Here is an 8,185-nt window from a genome sequence, read left to right on the forward strand (position 1 = left end):
GGATTCGTTGGAAGTTTTTAAGTCAGCATCAGCTTCTGCTGCCGTCACGAAAATATGATACCTACTGAATCAAACTTTATTAATTAGGATCGTCCTAACCATGGAAGGTCGTAGCCTTCGAAGCAGGGATGGGATTAATCATCCCACCCCAAAGGAATGAAAATCAACGCTCAATGTCGCGACTTGTTTGCTGTTTAACTTATCTTCAACGACGTCACTGAAAGTGACACAGTCGTGACCCCCACCCTCTATAAACCACTCAGAATCTAAGAACTCTAGCCAACAGCTGTGATGAAAATCTAATCCCTCTCTATAGGTACCGTAAAACGTGGTAACATTGATTAATTTTTTGGACGAAAATCTGATTATTTCTGTTATCAAGGGTAAGTGACGAACTCTTTATAATTGCATCAAATCATCAGTGATCGTATAAAGGTTTGTTTGTAAACGTTCCAAAAATGTAAAAATACAACAATTTGTAGAATCCGAATAAAAACCATCAAATGATCACAGTTCCAATGAAAATAGCACTAAAATGAAGTGACATACTAATACTGTTAACTTTCGTATTAATTTTGCTTAACTGTTACTAGCATTCTGAAAATTACTCGTATTATCAAATATACCCCGTTTCACAGTACCAACCCGCACAAGATTACACAGTAAAGCTTATCGCTAATAGCATGTTCACGGGTTAGCTTCCATTCCAGCTGCCATAAAATACAAGTCAACAGCAGCAGTGAATTAGTCGAACTGTATTCGTTCGGTCTTCTCGGTGTGGTGACTGGATGCTGGGACTATCCTTAGAGGCCCGGGCAAACCAACACAACTTAGGGTTAGACACTGTGTCCTGCCGAATGCGCTGGCTGGAACTTGAGTGATTGCGGCAAAACTGGGTCGAAGGTGCGGTTTTATGGGGGTATTATCTCCTTTATGCAACGGGATTCGGTAGTTGGAAGTTTTCTTAGGACTCCGATATAGAGCTTCTGCGTGGTGGGGTTTGAAAAGGATGCTGCTTAACGGATTTTGACAAGAGCAGATTTGGCGAATGATGGTAAAGGGGATTAGACATTTATTATCTACGTTTTCGATGAACAAGGTGGACTTATTTTTCGAGATCGAGACATCTTTTGTTGATTTCAAGCTGTACGTATTCGGCCATTATTAGTTCACAATTTATGGAATCTACACTTATCATTTATTTTGCCTAGCCGCCTGAAAACTTTGACTAAATGAATTAAATAATAGGCTCATGAAGGCTAATCTCAATTTTCGGCACCCATCCGGTAGCTGTTTTGTTTCCCAGATTGTGCCTATCAGCTGGTGCAGACAAATGGCCAGCCTTTTCGGGCTTCTTTATGAGTTCAGCTTCGATACCATCCTTACCAGCAGCATTATTGTTCTTGAGCTGGTGAATGGCATCCTTAAGTAGGGGCTGGTTGGTTCTTATCATTTCCTCTGTTGTCCCGTCTTTCATTGTCTGTGTTCGTCGAAGTGCTGCTTCCACCTTTCGATCACCTCACGCTCGTCTTACAAGATACTCCCATTCTTATCCCTTCACATCTCGGCTTGTGGCACGAAGCCGTTGCGGGATGCGTATGCAGCTGCGACATCGGGTTGCTTAAGCCGCTCTAAGCCATACCCGGGTGGACGTCAGTACTGTATATTGTTAATGATGGAGAGCTTTGGGCGCAGTTCAACCATCACCAGATAGTGGTCAGGGTCGATTTTAGCGCCACGATAGGTCCTGACGTCGATAATGTCCAAGAAGTGCCGTCCATCAATCAGAACGTAGTCGATTTGTGTTTCTGTCTGCTGTGGTGATCTCCAGATGTATCGATATGGAAGGCTGTGCTGGAAGTAGGTGTTCCGACTGGCCATATTCTTGGAGGCGGCGAAATCAATTAGTCGTGAGCCCTTTTCATTCGTCAGCCGGTGGGCACTGAACTTTTCAATAGACGGTCTGAACTCCTGGCCAACCTAGGTGTTTAGATCCCCAATGAAGATTTTGACATAATGGCTTGAACAGCTGTCGTCCTCGCGTTCGAACTGCGCGTAAAAAGCGTCTTTATCATCATCAGTGCTTCCGGAGTGAGGGCTGTGTACGTTTATTATGCTGAAGTTGAAGAACCGGCCTTTGATCCTCAACCCACCACCCGATCACGCGCCTCTGCATACCACCCATCACTATTAAAGCTGTTTCCATCTCGTGTGTGTTGCCGCATCTCTAGTAGATGGTATGGTTACCTCTAAACGTTCGCACAATTGATCCTGTCCAGCACACCTCCTGCAGCGCTACGATGCTGAACCCGCGGATCTTCAGTACATCGGCGAGTATACGTGTGCTTCCGATGAAGTTGAGTGATTTGCTGTTCCACGTACCAAGCTTCCAATCGGTAGTCCCTTTACGTCGCTGTGGTCTTCGACGACTGTCCCGGCTTGTATTCTCTCTTTGATTTTACGTTGCTTGAATTTTTATGGCTGGCATGCAGGGCCTGACACTAATCTCCTAGATTTCCGGAGGACCATTCCCCCTAAATGTTTGGAGGACCTTAGTGCGCAGTTTAGTTTAGAGTCCTTCTCTGGCACTCGGACATGGGGAACAGACGCTGTTGTGAGCCGCTCCTAACATGGAGTACAGACGCTCCAGGTTTGCAGAAGTTTATTTTGCCGAGAGTAGAGATGTTTCCATCAAAAAATACCTTTTTGTAATTGTTGAAAAAATCTTACAGTGATTCTAGAAGAAATGGAAAAATCCCCAGAATTTCTACCAGAATCTCTATGGTGATATTTTGAAAGGGGTTCTAGCTTCTTGGCAGAAAAGTATTTGAAGTTGTCCCCGTTGAAGTTTCGTTAAAGTTATTACTGATGAATTCCATCCAGAATAAATTGAAATAACTAAACACCGAACTCGATAAACTTCAATTTGGATTAAAGTTACACATGTTTTCAATATGGTAGAATTAGTGTTTTCAAATGATAAATCGGCCATTTTGTCTTAAGAATCAATTTGGAAAATAGGTGGTTTGTATGAAATTGATTTGAAAAATTATAGTTCTTTTTTGAAGAAAAATGTTCTATAGAGAAGTTTTAGTGAACTGATTGGGCTACAAAAAAAATATATACACTACTAAAATATTTTATTTATTATCATAGAAAACTTAATTAATTCAAAAAAAAAAATATTCAAAATTTTTCATATTTTTACCATTGAGTCTTGATAGCAAACAGATGAGATGACTGACCGATTTGACATGAAATTTGCATGACATCTGGATTTATCCTTAGGATTTTTTTTTCAACTTTAGGAAAATCCTTAACGAGGTCCTCTAGCTTTTCTACTAGATATCTCAAAGTAATTCTTGCAGTAATTCTTCGGGTAGAATCCAAGAAGAAAATCTGGGGGAATTATTTCAAGAGTTTCTATATGTCTTTTGTAGTTCTTGAATATATTAGTATAGCAGTTCTTCAATTCTCACAAGAATATCGGTAATAAATGTCCGTAGTTCGCTTAGAGTTTTTGTTAACTAATTTCTTGGAAGAAATTATTAGGAAATGTATGATGGATTGGAGCAAACTTAGCAGAAAATTTTGAGCATATACCTGAAAAATTCACTGTCAATTTTGGTTTGTTCCCAGGAAGCAATTGCTTGATCCAATTTCATGAGTATTATTGTTGAATAGATCCCAACTGTGGGAATTTACACATTTTCGGCAGTTTTTTTGTTTTTCGTCATGGGGAATTATTGGCGACCAAATCTTCTTATATTCGGTAGTAAGTTGTGCTTAAATGCTAAAAGTATTGTTGCAAAGAAGATTGGGAAAAAATGTATGGAGTTTGGCCCCAGAATGTACACAGATAACCTATGCATCGTTTGAAAGATCTAAATGAGTCAAGAAAAAGTTGGTATAGGACCAAAAATATTCGTCGCGGGAGAAAAAAGTTAGTGTGCTGAAACGATGTAAGGAAGGCCATGTTTTGTATTTAATCATATTTTCTTCGGCACATATTTTGGATTCGTGCGTATGTATGTTTATATCTTTTTTCGTAAACTATTCAAAAAATGTAGTGATTTGACAATAATGTACGTTTCGACTTGCTGCAATGTGAATACTTAAGACATGCGGCGATAGGAAATAAAGGTATTCCAATGTACATTTGACACACAACTCACTTTAGGTAAGACACCGGCTGGACACCAAGGTCGAATCGTATTTTCCTGTTCCAATGTGCTAGCAATATGATTGTTTAAACCAGCGGTTTACTCAGGAAGGAGTTCCCATATTATATCCGTTTTAATTCTACAGTGGTTGTGTTATATTCTGCAAAAAAAACCTCGCTTGTCCTACACAGCATTAGCGTGCTGGTTCTAGAGGTAGAAAACCGCACTTCTATTTTCAATAGGACCATACTAACTTGCTATTTTTTGTTAGAAAAAGAGGTGAGCATTATAAACCAACAAGAGCAAAAACGACGCCTGGAGGAGGTTGAGTATGAAAAAATTAATCTGCTGTAACTTACCTGAGAAACTCGGAAGTTTTATCAAAATCTCAATGCATTTGTGAGATGCGATCATGCCGCAAGCCGAAATGTACAAGTATAAAGATGGAGCATTTCTTCGGACGTAAGCATGGCGGTTGAAAAGTGGAAGCAGCACTACGGCGAACATTAGAATGATGCTGAGGGCACAGGTACGAAGTTTCAAGGCAGTGGAAGAAATGAAAATTTAAGTTTATTTTCATGTACATATTTGGAGCATCAAAATAAACCTAAATTTCAACGACCAATCCATTATTTTTCAATCGAATTCACTTCAAATTTACACGATCATGTAATATTCAATCATTTTTAGTTGAAAATTGAATGTATATTCATTTAATTTTACATGATTCTGTAACAACACACGAATTTGATTTATTTTTACAGTAGACTTCAGTTTACATGACATTGTAAATTAAATATTTTTTTCTGTGTACCACAGAATATTGGACAATAGCAATCAACCAGCTCCCACTTTTAGGGATGTGAAGGATGCCGGTCAACAGCTCAAGAATAACAAGACAGTTGTAGAGCATGGTACATGAGCGGAACAAGACGTGTCTGGTTATTTGTCTACATCAGCTGATAGTCTGGGAGACAATGCAAACCGGAGACTTGGAGCCACGGGGTTATTTGCCTATCTACAATAAGAGCGAGTGTCTATCTATCTATCTATCTATCTATCTATCTATCTACTATTCCTCCTTCTACAATGTTTGCATAAAGGATATCAAGGGCTTGCAGATAAGTTACTAAAGAGTGATAGAAGGTAAGAAAGAGAAAGAAGATAATTTAAGATACATAGGCACTAACAACAAAAATAATGTAATTTTACGCCACATCGTTCGCATACTAACTCGTAAAATGAAAACGATTGACATGAAATGATTTTTTTTACATGAAATCGTCACACTACATTTATGTTACGGATAGGTTCAAATGACCAGTTCAATTCACATTTGTACTGATGATGTTATTTATAGAGGTTGGGCTGATGGCTTTGCTGAACTCTTTGTAAAATCTCTTCTGGAATAATATGTACTTTACACTAAAAAAAATCCGTTCTCGCATCCGTGAACAGTTGACATGAACACGAGAACAAATAAAAATACACCGTGAACTTGATCATGTTTATATGAATGTGTTGCCTGGTTCCGAGAACGTTCACGATAACGCGACGGTAGTTCACGATGTATTTTTGACAGTTCACGTTTCCCGGAATTTTTTTTGAGCGTGTAGGAAAATCATTTACAGCCAGTTCTCTTATGAGACACTACCCAACCACAGTTTATCAGTTGTTTTTCATCGAATGAAGTTGATTTTTTTATTTGAATATAAGCCTATCGCCAACAAAAACATCTAATAAATCGGTTAAAAAAACAGTTAAACCATTGCAATGTTGGTGTAATTCTTATAGTAAACTTAACTGCACATGTATTTTATTAAGATTTTTCAATGTATTGCCGTCTAGCATCACTATGTAATGTTCTCATCTTTGAATCAAAGTTTTAATCTACTTTTTTTAAACCTAGAACATTTCATCAATATAAAGGTGTAGAATACAATATATTTTTCTATCGTTAATCAATTAAAAATAATGCAAAAAAAATCAAATATATCAAAAAATCCATCTCAAACCATGCGGAATAACTTTTTTTCCCACAACGCATATTTTTGGCCCCAAAACCAACTTTTTCATTCTTATCTCATTTAAACAGAAGGATGGCGTCCTATTTTTTCACTATGGATTTTGACAGATTGAGCTGTGCCTCCTTATCCGGAGCATAATTTATACTCCAGTGTCAAATTCCACTCACACCCCTATATTTTTCGGATGTTTACCTTTTCCTACGAGAGAAAACAGTACAAAACTCAAGAAGCGCAACGAAATCTGCAAAACCTGATGAGTGTAATGAGCTGCAGAAGGGCAAATGTTTCTTCGGATAATCAAACCATAGATAGGGAGCCGTATCCTATTCTTGGCACTTTTGATTCACTTCGGCTGTGGGGTTTTTTGAAAGCTATGGAGCTCATATTTGGCCACAACGTGTGTCGTACTAATGTGCCTCTCATTGCAAAGTTTCAGACAATTCGATCGAAAAAACCCCCCATGCCAAAGTAAATCATGGAAGTGCCCAAGTGGTTCTGCACCCTAACAGAAAAAAAAAAGTGTGAATTAATTTCTTCAGAATGAAATGCAAGTAATGCGCTGAATTTGTAAGCCGTGGTTCATTTCCCCACATTTGCACCAGCTAGTTTGTTGATGCGCTCATTCGTATGGGTGAGCTCCGCTATAGTTTTATAAGAGACAACTGAAAAGGATCCTCTTAGCAATCCCTTGCATTTAAATCTTCCAAATGGTATATGAGTCATCCGTGTACATTCCCTGGGAGCCCTTCTTCTTTCTGGCGTTACGTCCCCACTGGGACAAAGCCTGCTTCTCAACTTAGTGTTCTTATGAGCACTTCCACAGTTATTAACTGAGAACTTACTATGCCAATGATCATTTTTGCATGCGTATATCGTGTGGCAGGTACGAAGATACTCTATGCCCTGGGAAGTCGAGAAAATTTCCAACCCGAAAAGATCCTCGACCGGTGGGATTCGAACCCACGACCCTCAGCTTGGTCTTGCTGAATAGCTGCGCGTTTACCGCTACGGCTATCTGGGCCCCTGGGAGCCCTATCTCCTTTGAATTCCAATAGGATTCAAAACATCACCCATGATAAAAGAGAACAAAGCTATTGAAAATATAGCGAGTCACCCTATTTTTAGTCTCAAGTTTAGTAATCGAATGCATGTTATGCTAAGATTAATTCCAAATTTTCAGCTTTTTAATTTTTTGAAAATTTCGCATGAAAAATATAATAATTCTGTGAAAAAATGTACAGTAATGTCAGAAAAATGTCAGTACAAATTAATACATTTCATGGCTTTGTATCATGCGTTGAATGAAAAAAATGAGTATATCGAGAGTTGTACGTGAATTTGGGAGAGCAAAGCATGGTAATCTAGCCAACTGTATCAAAACTATAGCCAAGTCTCCTACAAGACGCTGTCACCCATTTTCTCGGCAGTTGCTAAAGGAATAATGTAGAGTGCATTGGAATTACCACATTTTTAAGACGAATCAAGGGTTTCAGATCATCGTCTATAATCACAGATTCGAATTTTACTTCACATATTGTGTATTGTAATGCCCCTTGCTTCAACACCAGATTTAGTTAAAGTTTCGAGAATGAAACACGCAGTTAATAACTGTTTTGTTTAGTCCTGGTGCTAAAACCGCACCAAACGCTATCCTGGAAAAGTTCTCTTATTTGAGATATGACATCCGCCGTAGATCAAATCACGTTTTCCGGTGGTCTTCGGAACAACCCACACAACCACTAAAGTGTTTCCACAGATAGGTTTAAGCGAATGTGGTGCTTCTCTTCCAAACTATATCCCGTAGAGATGGGTGCTGTTTGGGGAAACTGAAATATATGAGCTATCCAGCAGAATTTATGGCACCATCCAGACTGTTGGTCTAGGGCATATTAATCATTTTTCCGACGAGCGTCGAAATAGATGAGAACACGCCCGAAAAACAAACATGCTTTTTAGTGCTTACGCCGTTCCGCAGACAAAAAGGATTTCGTGAGA

Source organism: Aedes aegypti, unplaced genomic scaffold (assembly GCF_002204515.2).
Source record: "Aedes aegypti strain LVP_AGWG unplaced genomic scaffold, AaegL5.0 Primary Assembly AGWG_AaegL5_hic_scaff_826_PBJ_arrow, whole genome shotgun sequence".
Classification (NCBI taxonomy): domain Eukaryota; kingdom Metazoa; phylum Arthropoda; class Insecta; order Diptera; family Culicidae; genus Aedes; species Aedes aegypti.